This window comes from Pezoporus wallicus, unplaced genomic scaffold, assembly GCF_028554395.1.
Source record: "Pezoporus wallicus isolate ANWC-B61680 ecotype Strahan unplaced genomic scaffold, APGP_CSIRO_Pwel_v1 scaffold_7392, whole genome shotgun sequence".
Classification (NCBI taxonomy): Eukaryota; Metazoa; Chordata; class Aves; order Psittaciformes; family Psittacidae; genus Pezoporus; species Pezoporus wallicus.
In genome coordinates, this window is record NW_026639923.1 from 3,741,492 (window position 1) to 3,764,039 (window position 22,548).

General features: G+C 39.8%; 1 long non-coding RNA gene across 3 annotated transcripts in view; it reads right to left on the reverse strand.

Moving 5' to 3' along the window:
- The window catches only part of LOC130603272 (uncharacterized), a 174,460-nt gene extending 152,941 nt beyond the window's left edge, over nt 1-21,519 (reverse strand). For all 3 annotated transcript variants that reach the window (XR_008973112.1, XR_008973111.1, XR_008973110.1), the window contains exon 1: nt 21,294-21,519. This is a non-coding gene — a long non-coding RNA (uncharacterized LOC130603272). The remainder of the gene's footprint in view (nt 1-21,293) is intronic.
- Between the last annotated feature and the right edge of the window lie 1,029 nt (nt 21,520-22,548).

Sequence of the window (22,548 nt, forward strand, 5' to 3'; positions counted from 1 at the left end):
CACCACAAATAAACAGTCATTCATAATCAGTTAAGTACCTATGCTTTTTTTTTTTCAGCTACAGCCTATCCCATCCAGAATTAGTATTTCAAGTCAATCAGGCTATAATAAGCAACTGTCTCCCTCCAGCTGCAACATGAATTAGCTGAAATTATTCAATATAAATCAATTATTTTGAACAATAGATACAAAGTTATTACTGAGAGCACTGTCCAAGTAACAGTCCACTCCATTATTTAGATGGCATTCACCAGGACAGGAATCCAGCACTCCATTCATGACTGCTCTAAAGAGAGCACTACACCATCCTCTACAAATACAGCCTTAAACCAGGATCTCCTTCTACAGCAGTACCTCTGGTGACTCAGCTTTATATGCCATTGTTGTATTCAGTAACTAGAATTCCAGAGATTTATAACAAATTCTCTCTCCTCATGGACAGTAAATATTAGGCATGAAGAACCTTTTGCATAACTCATACATCTGCTCTATTTCACAGCGTTTCATCTGTTCACCCATATGGGCTGCCTCATTTTTATAAGGAATTACTCAATATTAGAGATTCATGCACTGGAACATTCCATACACTCTTGCTTATGATGATTATAATTAGATGTGTGCACCAAATTGATGCTCATGAAACCCTGAACAAATAATCTGTGTAGCCCTTCATGAGCTTCACATTTTAATACACCCTAATTTATGTTCAGAGCACTAAACCACTAATAATACCAAGGAGTAATTGGCTGACATTTAAAAGACCTATTAAACTAAAATATGTTAACATAAACCTGTGTTAGTAGGGAATAGCCAGTTGTCACCTAAAACATTTTATTCACTGTTTCTCTTCTATTTCCCTCCATTTTTTTCTCTGATCTGAATTTTCTGGTAACAAATAGATCCACTGTTTGGGAAAACCCTACCATACCATTGGCACCTCTGGAACCGATTTTATTATTTAGGTTTTTTCGGCAACGCAACCAGCTTAGTACTTTCATTACCCATACTTTCAGTACCACAGTTTGGCCTTTCTTGCCCAACTGATGGCTTGGAAAAGTCTTTGCCTCAGAATATCCACATAGTCTATGCGCAAGTAACAAGGCAGCACGGAAACCCAGGACAGCTGCATTCCTATCTCCTGACCCCCGGTGACTCTCCTTCTTGCTCAGTGTGAATAGAAAAACATGTCGAACATCAGCTTGAGCCAAATCACACACAACCTCTGAGAGCGGTCACAGGAATCACAGAGCGCTGGCATTCACACAGCACTGAAAATATTTTGCCATGAAACTGTAGCTGTGTGGTCTGAAAAGTAAGAGGCCAGAGGGCTTTCCTGTAACACCCTGCCTGCCAACTCACATGGACACAGGACTCTAACGTGCTACCAGCTATAATCTCATGATTTAACTCTTACTTAGATCAGCCACTGTGCCTAATGGAGCATCTTTGCGACACTTTCTAAAGAAGTATAATCTCCAGTGCTTTTTAAAAAGAGAAACAAAGCAAAAATAATCCCTCAAAATTTACAGCTTTGACTCTCATAGTTTAAAGGAAACTTATTTTTCACTCCTTTAAAACGACTTCAACTTTTCTGAACTCCACACCGTTACAGAGCAAAGGAGAATGGTGACCAGGATGACCACTGTGTTTAGATAAATCAAGGGCAGCTATGACTGGGGTCATAATTCTCTCTCAGTACCCAATAATACTTTTGTAAAACCCAACAGAAATAAAACTAATGTCTTTGAACAGAATTACTTTAGTAAAATGATTTCTTTAAGAAGAGATCAACCCCTCTGCCTCCTGCTGCTGGATCTCAGGAGTAGGTAACACCCAGGATACACTTCTGCAAGTTCCTCAAGGGAATCAATCCATCTTTTATGGACAGGACCTTTCCCTGAGCTACTTTGAAGTCCAATGCCTTCATTTGCAGGGTGGATTCCCTTCATCACCACTGAGAGCAGGAGCAGTGACCTCCTGGAAGTGCCCTTCTCTCACCACCAACTGCAATGGCTGTGATAAGCCTCAGAAGGCCAAAACATCTGATTTGGAAACAGAGTGTTTGTCTTCTAAAGGTGAAAATTTATACATTCGTTTGCTTCTCTTCAACCTCCTCCCTCCAAATGTCTGCCTCCATTCCACCAAATCCTGAAAATAGCAACAGCCCGTTCTTAATTATACACTATAGAGCGAAGCGATTCCTTTCAAAAAAAGGAACTTCTCTAGAAAACATTTACAACTTTGGAAATGTTTTGTTGTGCAAAACATCATTGTTTTAGCTAGAGCTTGCAAATGTGTAAAACAAATCAATATTATTATGATCTTGCCTTGCAAAAAAATAAGATACAGCCCCGGGGCTCTGCACAGACTGGGAGGACTGCTTATTCTCCAGCTGGCTTTGCATACAGGGCACGTAGCTCCTCAAAAATGGAGAAAAATCAGAGTGTGGGCACATAAGTTTTGTAAAAGATGACTTTTCATAAAATTCTACATCATATTAAATATAATTAATTCATCCCTTTCACCAAAACACTTCCTTTAACTATGAACAGTGTAACTGAGTGTTTGTCATAAAGCACCAGAAAGTCATTTCACAAGCGCATCCTGAATCAGGACACAAGTAACTGAACCCTTGAGAGAAGCAGAAGCGACTGTGCTTTCTGACTTTGGCTCAGTTTATCAAAAACAACACTTCAAACCAGATCTGTAATCAGGAGGCTTCCCAGACCTCTTCAACTGTCAGAGTCTGCACATCATGCATAGTCAAACTTCACTAATTTGCAAGAATTGGCATTGTTACTAAAGGGAATAGTAAAATCATATATAAATCTGTTCAGCTTATCTTTGAATAGGGTTGTTTCTAGTTCTCTCTCAGGTCACATCCTGTATCTCCCAAACTACTACTTGTTCTCTGAACTTTCAGCATGAAACACAATTGACCCTTTAACTCCTTCTCAGCCAAACCAGCAATCGCAAATAGGTTACCGCAAAATCCAACCTTAGAACTGAGAAAAGGCAAAAAGATAATAATAACAAAGCATTACTAAAATGTTTATATTAAGCATTTTATAGGTAGCGTTTACACATTTAACATTTCCAGATCCTTTACAGACGTTATATTTAGCATTGGAGGAACAGCAATTACAGTCATGTTTGCTAAATATTAATCTCATAGCAATGATAAATTGTATTCATAGGATTCATATGCTTTCAGGTATAAAATAGAGGTCTACAGCATCAGGAGCTTTCATTTGTATCAAATAAAAAGAATATTCAACTACAGAATGAGCCACTACAGTGTTACAACATACTATACTCACCTTTTCTTAACAAAACCCCACCTAAAAAGATAGCATGCTAATTGAAAGAAAACTTAACTATTTTAACAAGCTTCAATAAACTTTTCTTTAACGATGCCTACTAAAAACTAGAGAAGCTTTGTCCAAGCACAATTTAAAGGCTAAAACAAAAGAAGAACAGACACAAATAAGAGATTGATTTTCAAAGATTCATCCATAATGTCTATTATTGATTTTCATAAGCAGCTTGCTAACTGGCCAGATCTTCTGATCACGTATACTTTCTAGTCTCCAGCAGGATAATGACAAGTAACATTTTAAATAAATGTTAATAAACATAACTTAATAAACAACATAAATTAATATTTTTGCCCAGGAGAAAACGCCGTACATTCACACCCAACTCAATGGCACTAATGCCATCTTGTCCGTGGTAGCCTGGTGCTCTTTTTTGATGACAACTGACAGGCAATATAAAAGCTCCATGTTGTTAGAAATCAGAGATGACTCCCAGCTTGGTGAAACCGGCTTTTTGTTTCAGTTACAAATATCACTAAAAATATGTGAACAGCAAGAAAAAGTGTCCTGATGAGTCACAGCAAACAACTAATTATGGGATAGGAGATAGATCATAGCTGTTAAACATCCTGAGAACCTGTCATATTAATTAGAGCTACTGGAAACATAAACCCCATCTTTGAATTCTAAAGGAAAAATACTTGTTTGGGTTCTGGGTTGTTTGGTTTGTGGTGGGGGTTTTTCGGGGGGGGGGGGTGGGGGAGGAGAGTTGAAATCCTCCTTGGTGCTTAATATAGCCAGATGTCTACCACCTTCTACATTAGTTAGCTCCTGGTTTGAGTAATAAGCATATTGATGGGTTTTGTTGGCTTGACAGTGAATCATTGTGTTTTAAAGTCATAAGAGAAGCAGCTGCTGGCCATCCACATCAGGAAATTCATCTATGTGTTATTCACATCGCATCCCTCTGGCGAGCACAAGCTCCAAACAACCAGCACATCAAAGACTTCAGGGAGGCTGAAGGTAATTTGTGCTGCGCCATATTCTTAGTGATAAGTCTCCAGCAATTATTTTTGTAGAGAATAAAAAATGTTTCATAGTAATTAGGCAGTTAGCTTTAGGAATTTGAGTATAGAAAAGAAATATGGGAATCAACCTACTCTCAACCATGACTTTTTAATTATATAGGTCTATACTTCTATGTATATTTTCACAAGGGAATTTGGGTATTCCTTGTGAACACATATATGCATATACACATAAGCATGTGTGTGATAATATATCTATATTTTCACAAGAATCACCATTGCAGTACCTTGACAAACCTAAAAGCTTTTAAATTCCAATGCTTAATCTCGTACTGACATTTTAGCTTCCTGTAAGAGGTTTTGGACGTGACAGGAATTTCAGCAGTGTAAAACTGCCGAAAGGCTTTTACCTGCTCCAGAAAGAAATAACAGAGCCATTATTGTCTAATAAACAACATCCCTGTAACCCAGATAGCTCCTCTGAATGAAATTAATGTCCCAGAGGAATCTGATTCAGCACCATTTTTAGATGACATTTGCAATTCTTCTCATCAATGAGATAAACCTCTTTTTTGTTTTATTTTTAAGCAAGAGATATTTAATTGGATGTAATTAAATCACTCTACAGCCAAGAGAGGTTTTAATAGCAGAGTGCTCCTTGATGAGCTTCATAAAATATTGTTAGCCAAAAGCCTCTGAGAAATGCAGCAGGCGATGGCCCCAGCTCTCAGGTGCACACCGCAATTTCCACATCAGCAGGAATTAGGAATAACATTCAGGAACGATGTGATGAAAGTTTGTGTTGTTTTGTGGTTCTTTATTTAAATTGCCTGTCTAGTTCAGGTGAGACTGATATGTATTAATTCCTCTGGTTAACATTACTGCATGTAATTATGAACCCACTAAGATTTGCACCACTACCACTTTTATTCTGACTCCAGCTACAGGAGAGCCCTGTTAACTTGTACTTTGTTACTCAGTAACTGTCACCAAGACTTGTGTAATTTTCATTACACTAACTCAATAGCAATCAACACACACAAATCTGTCCCCAGTTTTCAAAGGAGACATCTAAAACCTTAATGCTGTTATGTCATAGGCGTTAATACATGCAGAAGCTTTCAAAGCTACAACCACATCTTTTTTGCAAACATGGCCTCTATATTGCATTTCTACTTATACATAGAAATCCTAGCAATTCAGGTACTTGACTCCCCCACTACTGGCCCAGACCAAAATTCAAGTGTTACTCACAGCCTCTTGCTCTCCTTCCAGAAGCCTAAAACTTGATGTCCCCAACAGAGAAAACCCAAATGCTTCTTCAGTCAATCTACAGATATTAAACACCAATCCAGAAAGCATTTAGCTCATTGTTCAGAGTAGAGCAATGAGACTAACTAAAATACATTTAAAATTATATTTTAATGCAGGTCACCACATTAGGTGATTACATTACAAGAACAGAGTGCTATTGAATGAAGTATAAATACAGATACCTGACATCTCCACTTAGTGCCGGATTTGATTCGATATTGTATGAGGTCATGATTTATATTTAATAGAAAAAGTGACATTTAATAAAAAAATCTGAGCATTTCTACATAAATAAAGAAGATACACTCCAGGAAAAATAATCTAAGCTTGAACCTGACTTCCAGAGCACAACAGCATTTATGTTGTTCAATATTAATATGCTCTTTGGAAGATGACAATGGGGTTTTATTCGCTTTGCATACATCTAACCTGCTAACTGCACTTTTGAATGTATGCATTTATTCCTTTGCAGACACCCAGGGCAGACTGAAAAGCCCATGGGAGTGTTAATACTGAATTCTGATCAGTATGGACCATCACAATAGTTACAGGAACAAGTCTGCCAGACTACACAATATAAGTTAGTTACCTTTGAAATATCTTGAGGTCAGATCAAGAAATAACCAGAATTGGGGTTAACAGTCCCCAGCTGGGTAAATCACAAACAGATTTCAGAATCCTTCATAAACACTGATTCCTTTTAGTCAAGCCTGCCTGTATCTTTAAATTTTTTTTAGCAAAAGCAGCTTTGCTGTTCTGGTTTAGCTTTATATTACTTTTTCTTGTAGTGCACATTTACCAAAAGAGAACCTGGATGCACGAGGACAAATGATGCAAGCTTGGAGAAAACAGCCTGGTGTGAGGACAGTTACTGCCAGTAAACACCAGTTTAGTGAGCTTTGAATAGAGAACTATATGCAATACCCGGGAAGTTTGGCTTTTTATGACAGATTGCACCATAGCAGCGTATTTTCAACTAAACCACAGCTTGGTCCTTTGCCATAAATCAACAAAACTTGAGAGAAGGATAACATTTGGGATTCTGTTCAGATCTCCCATCCTGGCTCTGTTTGGAGATATGGTGTAACAACTTTGAAACTACTCATCCATTCTCAGCTTAAGGCTATTTTGCTACAATGCTTTTTTTATGGTGGCACTCAAGTCTCCATGTACTAGCAGCTTCCACAAGTGTTGAAGTTTTATTACCAAGTGAAAAAACGCTGATACACAAAATTACTGTAGGTTTAGCACCTGCTAAATTGGCATTGCTGTATCTGCAGCAGTTCCAAGTCTGTAGAATGGGGAGATTGAGAGAAGTGATATGACAGGTTTGATTGATTTAAGCACTAGGCTGATTTCAGCAGCAGTAAATGAATCAGTCTCCCTCTTCCCTACCCAAGAATAGGATTTTTCTAAAACGAATTTCACAGTTCAGTATTATGACTTGGCTGCCAGTATGGGACAACTGCAGAGCAATTTTACTCTGTTTCTTTTCAATGGGAAAAGATCTTTTCTGATGGACCTCTTCCTAACACTAAGCACTCATTCACATAAAGTATTTCATTTCATTACAAGGAAATGAAAAGTCCCAAATAATACGATCCTAAAATGGAATCACATTGAGATGATTAACATCAGCATAATAAGGCATTAAAATAGGTTTTTTTTAAAGCTGGATTTCATTTAAATGAGGTTAGCAACCTTTCTAACTTACGTTAACCCCCTTGGGAGGTGATACACAGGTAGTCTGTTCATAGACTTAAGCAGAATGTATAAATAAATAAATAAGAAGTTAGAGCAGAGTGCAGAAAGAGCTCACAGTTACCTAGATCCCAAACAGTGCCGGCTCCTGCGGTGCTTGACACTGCTCCTGGAAGTTTTTTAACCTGCCTAGAGCAGTAAGCATGATGAGGTAGGTGTCACTGACACCTTTTTACAGCAAAACCACACACAGGGCCAGTGCCCCACCCCAGGATGTGTTCAAGGCCAGGCTGCTCTTTGAGCAGCCTGGTCTAGTGGAAGGTGCCCCTGCTGTGGGAACTGGATGAGCTTTTAAGTCTTTTCCAACCTAACCCATTCTGTGATTCTACAATTATAGAAGGACACTGTTAGAGCACATTGGACACCTTGCCCATGGGCAGAGAGTACTTAGTTCCCTAAAAATCACAGTGTTTCCCTGGTGGAGTAAAAATATTATCCCTATCTTAACGATCAGAAGTAGAAACAATACCATGTGGGAAGTCTACAGCAAGGCAAAAACCACAGAGCATATCAAGAAACTGTGCACATCTCTGCCAAGCAATAAGGCAGCACTATAATCAAAGCAGCATCTTTCCTTAGCCTGAGGCTTCAGCTCCACAGTGTTGGAACTGTTACTGCAACATGTACCATAAGGATTCACACAGCCAGAGCTCAGTGCAGCTCTCCTGCCATAACAAAGGCACTAAAACTTCCGCCTGCTCTCCACTAACTTGGGCATTTGTCCCTGACAAAGAGACATAGATCAAATCCTGTAAAACCCATAAGACTAGAGACACCAGGCACCATACCCATATAATTTCTTACAAGTGGCAAAGCTGCCAAATTATTATCCTACCTAGCATTGTTCCAGTACTGCACTGGGATTAGCATGAGGCTGAACTGCATCTGCATTCCAGCATTTTTTGGATTCCTGTTTTCTAAAAATCAAAACTGTACAGAAATATTTTTCTAGCCTTATTAAATGAAACATACATGCAGAAGAAATAAAAGTACAGATGTATCATCTGAATACACACAAATACAGTTTCCACTGAGGACTGTGAATCTGGTTTCTTCTGCTGTTATAATTTACAAGTACTTATCACATTAGCTCCTAATTGTCTTTTCAGAGTGCACTCAATTACAAAATTAGAATCCTTATCTCACTGTAACAGCCACCTTCTAGACAGATCCCCATAAAATGTGCCAATTGACTAGAAGAATATTTTTTTCTTACACTGTTCTTGTTCATCAAAAGGTTGTCCTAAATCACAGCTTAAGCATGCTTTTGTTTTCCTGGTGAAGAAAGCAAACCAGCTGCTTTCTGTACCTGGCTTATTAGCCATTTGCTTATACAGAGACCAGGTGGTGTCATGGATTAATTCTTTTCCTATTTCACAAAATGCTAATTCATAGTTTTAGTTTTTTAAGACCAACATAAGGCATTCTTATGTAGCAACCTTTTTAACAGACAGCAAATGTTTGCTCCAAGAGGGAGGAAACAAACATCTTTTATTTCATTCTTTCTTTCTCTCTTTTTAAAAGCAGGTGTGAAGTCTCAATGTGTTGTTCAGCCTCATTGTTTTGTGAATTTGGCCATCCCCTCTGAGAATGCTGAAACAGCAGCAACAACAGTTCCTTCTTTGACTGAACTATGAATACATATTCCTAGAGCTCCAACACCATTAACTCATTCTGAGCAGGAGGGTAAGACAAAACCACACCAAAACCACCTCCAAACTTCTCTATAAGGCCAAGTCTTCCTCCAGCTACTCAGGCAGGGTGAAACACAACGCCCATTGCAAAGCCCAGGTTGCCAAAGGCCCAGGGCTGAATGCTTCTTAGTTGTAAATGTGTCTCAAATACACTATATGTATTGTGAGCCAGCAAATAAAATCTGAGCACCTTTCAAGTCTGCTAGGATCAAATCTGTCTTGTCCAAAGCAGGAAAGCTTTGACATCCTATAAATTCAAATGGTAATAGCCTGTGAAAGAGGACAGTTAAATATTAATGACTACACAAATAACAAGCCTCATCCATTTGCAGTGCCATTTATTTCCCTCCTCCACACACTCCAGAATGTATTTGACTTCTCTTCTTAGAGGAGACCTAAGTAAGGCTTCTGACACCAGTGCATAAGCAGTTAGAATACCACCAAGTTTTTAATGTTGCTGGCATACGCATGAATGATCAGACAGGAGGACCTGAATGCTGACACTGTGTCACAATAGCTTAAAGACTTTGAACACAGATAAGCACATTAGTGCTAGTTTCCTGCTGTAGGAGCCCCTGTGCCTTGCTCAGACTCTGCTCCTCTCCTGGACATAGCCCCCAAAGGAGAGGTCCTTACCGCACTCCGAAATGGGTGCAAGGCTGAACATGTCCACACGCTAGCTGGATTAACAACGTTTAATTGTGGAACTGAGGTTCCAGTCACCTCTGCTCAAAGACACTTGCAGGCCCATCCCAGTCCGCAGCAGAAAAGATTACTCTTGTCTAGGCTCAGTTACCCTGGCCATATGCAACCAAGAGGAAACAGCCAGTGAAAGCAGCCTGCACTGGAAGCTCCCAAGTTGACACCACAGTGTGTTTAGATTTATAGCTTAATCTCCCAGTAGTACCAATTTCTCAACATCTATTTTTGGTTGCTTATCTCTGAAGTCTCCCATGGACAAGCTGTATTTTAGGAAAGATTAAAGTGAAGACAGCCAGGTAATTTATGAACCAGTTCAAAGACACTGGGAGTCTCTTACAGGGCTTCATGAACAGTGGTCTTAACAGTGAAGAGCTGATGAAAAGGAACTTTTAGAACAGTACACATGAATAAGCACATAATTTTGTCAGTCTGGCATTGTGGGTTGCAAGAAAGGCGTGGGAAAGATGAATGGAGCCGATACCAGAACTGTGAGCCTAAATGACAAAAAGTCCTTTGGAAAGCAGGAAAAGAAATCTACAGTTTCAGGAGTGTCAAGTTTCCATCAGTTTTCAGATGTGAACAGAGTTGTGGATGGGCAACCCTTCAGAACAGAGACATTGAATTCATTTCCTTTCCGTCGCGTTTTTGTAATTCTCATAATTTCAAGGTAGCTGCATAATTTTACATGCACTTAAAGTAAGTAGTTAATCATTATCAATTCCACTGGTATTCTCTGTGTTAACAGTAACCATTATTAGCCTATTTGACAATATTGTGGATTCTTTTGGCATTAATGTAATTGTAATATGTAAATCCATAGGAATTCAATTGTAAATTACCATTATTCAATGTACTTAGTTTCAATGCATAATTCTGCAATTTGTGCAGAAGGAAATTACATGCTGACTCATGAGACATAACTTTTCAAGGCTTCATAAGACCAAATGTGAACAATTTGTACCTATAATTACATTAAAACATTAGCAAAATATATAGTGCAGCTACAACACATTAAAGGAAATATACTTACATCCTTAGCCATGTTGCTTAAAGGAAAACATTTTATATTAAACTAACTATTTGCATTAACTACTCACATAACAGATTTATTTAAAAGCTAGCAGTATGTGAGCAGTAGTAAAGGCCTTAATCTAAACTACATTAAAAAAGAAGCTTTGACAATTTGAGTTTTAAACATATTACTTCTTAATCTAAAGTAAAAACCCCCAAGGGCCAGTTGCAAAGGCAGTAGTTAGCCTCAGAGTGCATTGGGTAACAGCCTGGCATAATCCTGACCTTTTCACAGACAGAACTTCCTTAAAGTCCAAATGACTTCACAGGACGTGGGCCAGGTTCTAGGAGAACAATTTGAACTCACTCCCAGCCTGAAGCAGAGCAAGAGCTTGGGTCTGTGGTCTATGCCCTCCTCACCTAAAAATTGATTCAGTTATTTCTACGGGCTTTGTGTGCAGCAACTGGAAGGAGTCTGACAATACAGGGTATCAAAATGTCAATCATGTCCAACCAAGATTTCATCCTCTGCTCTCAGAAGCATCACTGAGTTCAAACAGAGCTCTGAGAAATGATCAGAATTTTATCTGCACACTTTAAAGGACTGATATTTTAACAGTTATTCACCTGGGTAATATCACTGATGTTTAAATTTAATAGAATTGCTCATGTATACATCAGAGGTTTGCAGGTTAGTAGTCAGTAAAAGCCTTTGTATCAGGGTAGTTCAGATAAGAATTCAAGAAAAGGAGAATTTTTGCTCCAGACTATAAAGCAGCATAAAACTGGGCTGAAAATCTCATGAGATGAGGCTTTTATGATCTGCTCATTTCAGCCAGAAGTATTGTGAGAACAATTTGTGATTATGAAGACCAGAGCTGTGAACTGAGTATTCTGCTCTTTTGGGCACTAAATTAATTTGAAATTCTAGAAATAAAGGAAATTTGAAGGAAGAGATTCTCAAATTTACAGCCTGAGGATTTTAAGGGCCAATTCATGAACCCATTCGAGAAAGAAGTTAAATTTGCATCTGTCAATAACCAGTTTCAGAAAGAGTTGCCCAAGTTAAATACTTCCGTCCTTGAGTCATTAAGGACTGAATCTTGGTCAGGTTCTTAACAGAAAAATACCACATCTCCTTAGTAATAGCCTTCAATTAATTTCATCCTCTTCCTAGCATTCATTCAGTTTCTCATGGTGTTATTTCAAACTCTCAACAGTAACATTACTGAATAAGATGGGGCACATGAACAAGTAGTGCACCTTCTCTCATAATACAAGCAACAGACCCTTACTGTCAAGGTGGCTTTGGCACCTTTCCTTGTTAGGGAAACCTCACAGAAATAAGATAAGTCATTTCTGAGCCTCATTACATGAGAAAAGACAACAAATGAAGGTCACTGAAATCTTTTAGAAAGAAATCTATCCATTTCCATGAGCACTGGACTACATTCATTTGAGGACACGAATAATAGCAGGTGAAAAGCAAAGTGATTGACATCTCTTTCCATACATCAACAGGCATTTTACTAACAAAACTACCCCTTTGCTCTTTCACCTGAACTACCTTCTTTTTCTGAAAAGAAGGGAGAATCAGGAATACATCCTCCTGAGGGTAACACAAGGATTGAAGAAAAATCTCTACCAAACTTAGAGACCCCCAGGACAACTGCACCTTATACCAAAATTTATCAGATATGGAGCAAAGCTGCTGTTTTGTTTTTTTTTTTATTGGGGGGGGGGGGGGGGGTAGGTGTTCCCCTCTAAGGAAGAGAATCACTTTCAGTATATTTTCCATCCAGAAAAACAGACAAAATTCACTTAGAACTGCTGAAATACTAGAGTTGTTTTCTTGCTCAAAATGTTAGTGTAAAACTAAAAATCATTTTAAAAGGGAGCAAAGACATCAAAACCCCCTCACAAACTTCAAATGCTTTTTTAAAAGCCTCCATCTAGCACAACCAGAAAACTTTCACCTGAGCTCCAGTTAATTCAGTTCGTGATTTCAGTTTTTCATGGTAGTTTCTCAAGCTCTCAGTGGAAGAAGACCTAACTTTCAGTATCCTGCAACTGTGCTAGATCTGAAGCCTCCAAGACAGCGGTCCAAAAGGTTTGGAGAAATGAGTTCCTCATACCACTGTTTGTTTGGTCCACAAGGGTTTGGGCAGTCATTGCTCTAACATCATATCCTCCAGCAAAGGCTGAGGAAACCCAAAAGGCAAGGCACAGCCCGGCATCGTGGGGCACCACACTGAGGCCAGTCCTGCAACTGTAATAGTACTGTTACTCCGGTCCTGCACTGGAGTATTGTCACAACTCTTGCTCCTTCCTGCTCACACTGTGTGCACAAGGATCATACCTGCATCCTCTAGGTGAGAGAAAACCACGTTCTACCTTCCTGTCTCTGCATCCAATCCAGTAGTTAAAAGGGCAGGGGTTAAGCGACCTCTCTACACAAATAGGATAAAATCATGTTCAGTACATTCCTAACTAAACCTAGCATTTCAGGGTAGCATTACTTGTGCTGCAGCAGATATTCAGCACCCTTACATCTATCAATACAATTGTGGTGAATGTTAAAACATACTTTGCCTTTTCTGCAGCAATATTCTGCTTTCTTCTGCTCTTTTCTTTTAATGAGCGCAGGGACCTCAGGTGCTCTTCAACCTTTTTAGTCAACAAAGCACCAAGCCCACAATTGGCTCAAAACCTTTCTGTTCTTCCTGCAGCTACTGCTGCCCAAGTGAGATTTTTGTCATCTGGACTCAGGGTTGGTTTAAATTATTGATGGTAAAGACAGTTATACAATATTTAACAGATTTAGCTACCTCCAGACTGTGTAAAGTTTTAATCCTCCCTCCTCCATTTATAGCGCACAGACACAAGTGAGCAGCTTAATACTTCTTTAGCTTCAAACTGTGTCATGTTGGCATTGCTGCAGTCTCACAGTGAGAGAATACAGTTGTACACACAGCTTCTTCAGGGGAAGAAAAAAACGTGCTGAAGTGTTCTACCTACAGAACAAAATATTTGACATGTCTAAGAAATAGAAGGGTAAGAAATTCCCCAGAGAGAGTGGGGAGCATGACGTGCAGGCTTCTGCATTGCTGATCACCTTTTGATATCACATTGGTTTAGCTGAAGGACTGACAGCAGCATTACCCACAAAGAAATGGGAAAGGAAAAGTGTTAATGAACAGCCCAGTAAGCTCTCTGCAAGTATGATAGAAAACTGGAAACAGAATAAGACTGAACTGTAGATTAGTCAATGCACACGCGTTTTGCCAGAGGGAAAGATCTTCCCATAGAACAAGCAGCTTTTTTGGTTTTCACTTCAATGGCCTCATTGAGAGGCTTTAACATTGACTTCATCTCCCCTCCAAGAAACTGTGCAAAAAAAGGAGCAGTGACAGCTGTTTGAGCCTGTTTGAGCTCAGCACTAACTGACATTAATAGCAAGCCCTGCATCGCATGCTCATGTCAACAGTTCCACAGAAAGGATCATCCAGTGTTAAATACTTATCACTGTGTAAACCTCAAAAAAACGTTAACTTCCACAAGAAGCAGAGAGTAGTGTTTATTTTTCTACCCTATTAGATTGCCCTTTCAACTTCCAGAAGTTGGACTCGCTATTTATCTTAGTAGCTCGGCAAAAGCCTTCCTTTCCCGTTGCCTGGAAGAAATACACGTCACAAGTTATCCTGCACTTTTTCTGTTTAATCTTTATCAATTCTTATTATAAGTATTCAGGAAAAGAACTTTGAGGTCAATAGATTTTTCGGAGTGATGCTGCAGGGCTTGGCACCCCAGGCTGTAGCCATCAGGCCCACGGTAACACAGTTCAGCCCAGGACCTCTATACTCATATTTCCCCGCATTGTTAGACCCCTTCGGTTTTTAAAAGGGCTGGATTTGATCATATGAAATGGCCCAGAAAACCACTGTCAGAGCAGAAAACCTTTCCCTGCTACTGCAAACCCATAAACTCGCCTTTTACAGCAGCAATGGTAGCTAGAGCCCTATCTCCTCCCAAATGTCTTCTGAAGGAGACTCTGCTGGAAGAGTGTTTGAGCCTTAAAAGACAAAGGGAATGAATAAGTGAAAACACATCAAGGGCCTGCTCCTAGAAGACAGGATCTGCTTTTGAAGAAGAGATAGCAAATAATCATCTGCAGCAGACTCATTGCAAGAGGACATTCGAGTGTGACCCTCCTCTGGCAATGCCTATCTAATTAGAGGAAACAGAAGAGCTCAACACAGTGACCCAAAACCGAAGTGTGGAAAAATTTAAAGAAGAAAACAAATTCATTTGTTTTACAGCTCTGCCAGGCTGAATTCAGCTATGACTGTATACTTTCGCAAGTAAAAGACAATGTAAAGGAAAAGGAAAGAAAGAGGGCTAATATAATTCATGCATTCACATGAACTGAATTGATTCAGTGGTTCTTTGCTTCATTGAAACCAGTTGGATGTATGTCCTTGCTGAAGGAAGCAGTCCAGCTGCACACAGACTGCTTTCCCTATGGTTCAAACATGCATAATGTGTGTGCCTCTGACAGCTTCTCCCAGTCACAGAACTGTGTGTCCTCATTTATTAGGACACAGAGATTTGAACTGGGACTGGGAGTCAAAAGCCACAGGGTCTATGGCTAATTACCCTGTTAAAACAGGCCCAAGAGCCCAAAGGAAGATTAACTTCTCTGCTTGAAATGAAGATCTGCTTGTAATTATCTTCAGTGTTGTTTCCTACTTCACTTGTTCATCTCCCAGTATATTTCCAATTACATCCAAGAACTACAATAAAATAGCATTTTATGGCTGAGCCAAGCACTCCAAAATTAAAAATTGCTGGAATTAGAACTGCCCATGCAACTTCAATTTGGCCCCACCGTATACACACATGGTTTTAATTCCATGATCACACAATATTATATCCCCAGGACCCTCGATTAATTTGCATTCTGAGCACACTGCTGGGGAGTACCGGGCTATCAAAAAAAAATAAAAATAGTCTTAGATTTTAAATACCAGCTTATCCACTGTTCTGAAAATAGAAAAAAATATTTCAAGACAGCATCTAACCTCATATTTTCTATGGAGAGAGAAGTGCAATGGTCATGACTGACACAAGGTGGTCACCCACCAATGTGAAAGAGTGGTTAGAACAGATAATTTATACTGTTCTGCTGCATATATATAGACTATATGGCATCACTTGATGAAGAGCCATCAAGTGACAACTTAGGAACATGACTTTCTGCTTCAATCCACAGTGTAGGAAAGGGTTCCCATGAAGCCATCCACAAACCAATTTAGATAACACCATTTCCTAATGCTGCCACTAGAACTGCTTCAACTTGGTATCAGTGGTTAAACATACCATCCTTACATACACCTATTATTAGACAGCTCTTAACAGAAAACCTCCAAGTTCCTCAATGACTACTGCTCCAGAACCAGAACCTTGAGTCATTTCTTGCATCCACATCATCTACTGCAGACACAAGCAAGTTCCCTCTGCATAACTGTGCTCAGCTATGCTCTAAGCTGTACTCAGGTGCACATCATCCCCCCTTTGGGGCATTAGTTCTGGCCAGCTACCACACTAATCACGCTCCCATGATCTCTCATCAACTCACAATGGTGAGAGCTACCCACATAAGATGGACAAGGAAGATATACTCCAAACTTCACAATAGGCCAGCTAGCTTTTGACCACACCGCCAAGAAAGTACCAATTTAAGAGTGAAATCTTCACTGCCTCAAAGCCAATAAGCATGAATATTTCAGCTCCTGCTTGCCAGTTATTCTGGTACATTTCTGAGTACAGGCAGTGCAAGACAATACTGGTTTGACTGTGTTCAGATAGAATAGATGGAGGAAGCAGCTATGGAATTCAGTTCACACTGTACAAAAAGTTGATTTATCAGCCCAGGATTTTTAATGGATACCCACAGGTAACAACGTTTGGGGACTTTATTACTCACATCTCTTACATAGATGACCTGACACTCCGGATATACAGAGGATGCACAAATTGGTAGGTTAAATTCTTTATTACATCCCCACCCTGCTTAAGGGGAAAAATGCCAGGTTTTGCCTCGGAGCGCAGCAGGTACTTTAGCAGTATGTTATTCACAGACAAGTGACAACACACTGTATTATATACAGTCCTCAGGAGACTGCAGGTCACACTCATTCTGACATCAACCTGGAAAAAAAAAGTAAATTTCTAAGTTCAGCTTTATAACAAAACAGAGCTGAGCTACAGCATGGCTCTCCTGCAAAGCAGAGTGGACAAGTGATGCTGCAAATCTTTCTGGAGTGAGAAGGGCAGAAGCACAAGTATGGCTCAGAAAATCCCACCCAACCTTCTTTTCTGCCCACTGTCCTTCACTCCATTCCTGGGTGATAACAACACCAAGTCAAATGGCGATTGGAGGGCATGCTGCACACTGTGGTATACCCTGTGGGACAAGCTAAGTTGCCAGCTTGCCATTACCTCCTCCTTCCTCATCCATGTAACACATTTAAACTTTAGTTGGGGTTGTCCTCAGAAGAGGAGTTTGCTCCTTTATGGGATTACAAAGGCAGTGGAGAGCAAGGAGTGCATGAGAGAAGGGTTCCAGTTGTGTCCAAAACACAGCCTTACTAGGGCAAAAAGTCAGGAAAGTGCTGAGGGGGACAACTAACAGAATGAAAGGGCTTTGAGGTTAATGGACACCTTTACTGAATCTTTGAATGTGAAAGGCATCAGAGTGTTATCACAAAGGAGAAAGCACTGACAAGACCACAGACTGCAAAAGCCCGCTATTGCCTTTTACTGTACTGATGAAAAAGGGTTATTCTTATTAAGTAATGTTTTTAAATACTAACCTTTCAATGTCTCTTCTTCTTTTTTGAGCCAGCACATGCACTCATTGTAGCAGCAAACCCACCAGAACCAAAATATACATCGTTCTTTGTTTACCATGGGGATGTGGCATAAACACTTGGACAGCTTGTATAAATGACAATAAAAGCCATGACTGCAACTTTCTCATCTAGAGCTCATCAAAATGCCAGCTGGATCATTTACCACTGGCCACAAGAATTTCTTGTTTAACTGCAAAAGAGTCCACACTGTTCTCTCGTCTGAAATAAGTCTTGGGCAGATATTTATAACCTGTGGTATTCTGTCTACATGCCCGAGAGCTTCTCAGTTTGTTTTACTAGCATTGTTAAATACAGCTTTCTCTGTTCGTAAAACATCTAAAATAGACTCTCAGAACTAAAGTAAAGAGGATAGAACCTTGTCTTTTCAGTCCACAAACCACCTAACGTTCCTCTGTATAAAGCACAAACAAAAGGCTTGCAAAGACAAACTGCGAGATTATACATGAATTGCAACAAGGAAAGTAAGGAGCAGCTATTGCTAATGATTTAGGAATAGAAAGTTTTCTAAAGATAATATTTAGATTGCTGTCATAAAACACAAAAACTACTGTAAAATTGTATTTTTCAAGTACGTAAGTTCAAAAAGAAGTACACAAATAGTTAAAAACACCTTGAAAAGTTTGCAGTTCTGCAGAAACAAACTACAAGAGTTTATACTTAACCTATACTTAGGTCACTGTTGGATTCTGAGTTCTAGTTTAGGCATATTATAAAATAAATTTCACCCCACAATGCTCAAATAAGAGCTACAAAATTGAGGAGAAAGTAGAAGAAATGCCGAAACTGAGATTGCCATTTGGATTCCAATTATACTCTTCTGTGAGGTCTCCTCCTTATTATTTTTAATTAGCTCCTCTGACACCATAAATCACACACAATAGTGAGGGAGGTTTGGGTTGGGGCTTTGTGTTGCTTTTTTTTTCCCCTCTAAAAAGCCCTCATTAAAAACCCCACCAAGTACGATGAACACACTCTACTGACAACTAAATATTCCCAGGGCTAGGAATGTTCTTTGGTTTTAGGGCAGAGCAACGAGGACTGAGATGACAACAACAAACCTCACAACTTCCAGAAGCAAGGCAGAGACTTCTAGGACCTGTAGCTGCTCACCTCTTACACAACATGGGGCCATAATCCAAACTTGCATATAGCGGACTTGAAAGGAAGCCCCTAAGTGAGAGCTCTCTGAAAGGAAGCCAGGAAATTCAAAGCAACCTTCTGCAGTGATCTCTATGATGTATTTAGAATTTACAGGAGTAAATCTATTGCTGTAGCCAATTCATACTTTAGATAATTTCTGACCAATTAGACTCTGCTATATCTTCTGCTAGAAGGAGGGTACACTATAGCTTATGGCTCTGATAGTGTGTGGAAGTACTAGAAACAGCTGTTTCTGTTAACTAGATCACACCACTGTTCCCCAGGCACACTCCACCAAAGGAGTTTACTTTTACTGCAGGCAACATTTGTAAAGCAAGCCTTCTCTAACAGAGATAGGACTACCTAAATACAGTATTTGATAGGTTCAAGCAACCAGTAAAGGCCTTTGCATTAAAAACATGGTGGTGAAGGAGCAGCAGCAGCATTAGTAAAGGCACATACTGGTATCTACTCATTTTAGCCCACTATTCCTTTTCATTCTAGTGGACATCTTGCCCTGTAGCATTACTGTAACATTACTGTTCTCCTGCTGGGATCCAGAGACATGAATTCAACACTTTGCAATGCACAACAGGCTTTCCTTTATTCGTTTATTTAATAAGACATGATCCAAAATGTCACAAGACAAGAACAAATATCCTTCATGCTGGTCAAGCAAGTGCTGATGGGAAATTAAAACAGCAGCTGATTAGGGAAGGAAGGGAGAGAAGGACATACTTTTTACTATGATAACTTCCAAACTTTAAAAGGCAGAGGCAAGATGAAAGAAAATCCAGTATAATGTTCTATAATTATAAAAGTACAACCTATTATAGCAGAGTATCTTTTCTGTATCACTTTTACCAAAACACTGCTGAATTAATTACACTGCTACAAGATTAATAATATTCAACTGCCCTCCTTTCACACCTCACAGCAGTCTGAGAAATCATGAAATCGCGTGAGGCTCTTTGATTGAATCAATACAAAGGTTAATGACACCCTGAGGGAGTTTTGATCATGTTTTCCATAGGATAAATGATTCTGAGCTGGCACACGACTTTTCCACATTAGTTTACTGAATGACTTAAAGTAGATGAATAAAATGCGTAAGAAGCTAGAGGGAACACTTGAGGAAGAACTATGGGGTGTTCTATTTCTAACCAAGCAGGGGCTACTCTGACAAGGGCTATTTTTTTCTCCTCCTTCCCTCACTAGCAAAACCAGAGCTTTGCCTGTGTTTTGAGTCACACAACTTGCTCTCTGTGGCTTCCAGTATGCAAAAATTTGGGGCACTAGAGCAGAAGAAAGATTAGTATTTCTATAATTTGAAAGTTAAGGGGAGCTCAGCAAAAGAAAAAAGTCGCAGCATTAGTGTAAAACCTTCCCTGGAAGGAAGAATTAAGAGAAAATATGCTCTGCTTCTTAACATAGGTTAAGAATTAGCTCCATTTCTTTGCTAACTTGAGATGCACAGGATTGCTATTACAGCCAGCACTGGATACAGAGTGTTGAGCATCTAATCAAAGAGTTACAACAAAATTGTTTCAGCTGTTTGAGTTACTGGAGCCCTCTATATTTGAGGCACTCATTATTTTCATGTACTGCAATCTTGGCAAAGCTGGCAGACCAACTCGCTAGCCATTCTGTATCTAGAATTAAGTCATCAAATTTACATTACAAAGAATAAACGTGTTTTAAACAGTTTAATTTCTGCCCTCACTCTCCTAGGCAGCAGACAGCACGAGAAGCGCCCACTGCAGTTCTTTCCATTGTTTGTAAAGACTGGAAAGGGAAAAAGCGTAAATCCACTAATTAACAGAGAAACAGTAATATGTGGAATCTGGCCTCCGCTGCAACCAACGGGACTTCTGCCAGCCAAGTTCACCCACTGAGTTTAACAAGTTGTTGGAAAAAACACGAATAGCTCCATTAGGAGTTTGGAGGGAGAAAACAAAGTCACTTGGCAGCTGATTACAGTAGAACAGAATGGTAGGTCAGTGAAACAGAGGATATTTACCTGGCACACTAAGTTTTGCAACAATAACACTGTCATCAGTGTAAAGATGTGGAAAGAGTAAGACTATGGAGATAAACTAATGTTTCAGAAAAGACCTGGCAGGAAATCATAGAGTTTAACTGTGGGAATAAAGCCTTTAGATAGCATTTCATCTTGTGTTTTATTATAAAGGGCAGAAGGCAAAGGGCTCCAGATCAAGTCAGGGGTCACTCAAAGAAAGCTCCATTCTAAGGCACATACCAACATGTAAGCAAACTCCTCTTTCTCGAATGTTCAACCTCAGTCTCCAACTATGCCAAACCACCTGCCCTCATCACCTTCCTCTCTGCAGGGTGGGGGAGTTGTCACAACAGCAGGAACAATTCACTTACCTTTAGTAGACCAGCCACACCTAGTGTCCACATGAATCTGTTTTCTTTGATCCAAAGCGATGTGGAAAAGCTTTCCAGAAAGACATACTTCTGACTTCCTCCCCAAACAAGCTGTCTTCTTTTTTTACCCTCACCTCTTGCAAAGCAGATACCTATAATCCACTTCTGGTTTGATTACATCACAGATGTGCACAGTCTCATGGTTAATCCATTTCTCTTCATTACCTTTCAGCTAGCTGCAGGAAGTAAGTTAACCCCTACTAGGATGAAGCAGATTTCCATACCAAGTATTAACATCTTAGCCCAGTACCCCTTGCCAAATACCCACATTCACCTACAGCAACAAAAAAACTGCCTCCCTGCAATTCAGGTGCCTTCCCCACCTCCTCAGAGCTTTTAATAGGTGATGGCACACACCTGGCCTGCTCTTCCTGGTTCTCCATCTTTCCCTGCACAAGGGAAACAACTCCTGCCTGATGTCTCTTTGTAAGTTTTACTAACATGTGTCCTCTCACTAGCATTATGCTTCCCTTCACCAAGGGAAGTCTGGACATCCTGGGAGTATGTTCTTAAAGTTATAAAAAGTAAAACATCTCTCACCCTCCTGCTACTGACCATGATTGCTTCCTTTCCATATTGCCACCTACTGTGATTCAGGTAACTTCAGCACAGCTGACGATGCTTTGCTGCTCAACACTAGGTACAAAGGTAGGTGTGCACTCACAAGTCTGGAGAGAATCAGAAACCTGAGAGTCAATTAAACATGTATTTTTCCTTCCAAAAAATATAGCAAAGATTTTGTAACCTGCACCCTGTTACAACCCAGTCTTTCAGTGGAACCAATAGCAAGACTTTTGCATAATGTATGTGAGCAATCCATAAATAATATGTAGTTTATAGCTTTCTGTAATAAACCCCCAGTGTTGTATTAAAGAGGCAGGAGGGTGTAAATTTCACAACGATATCACCAGAAAGGAACTGAGTTGAAGGAAACCTACAGACTGCAGTAAGTCAAGGGCCTAGAAACTTTCAGATGTTGACATAAAAGTAGAGTGCTGAACGTGGCAGAATCTGCCAGCAGAGGTAAGGAAAAGGGGGCCAAAGGGAGCAATTTCAGCCCTGATGAAGCAAAAGGTAGAGTCTGCCTCACTAAGGGGTGACATTGCAACCCCACCTCTCACTCCAGCCTCCCAGACATCTCTGGGTAAGACACCTAAGGTATTTCTGATGATAGACAACTTCATCTGATTTCATT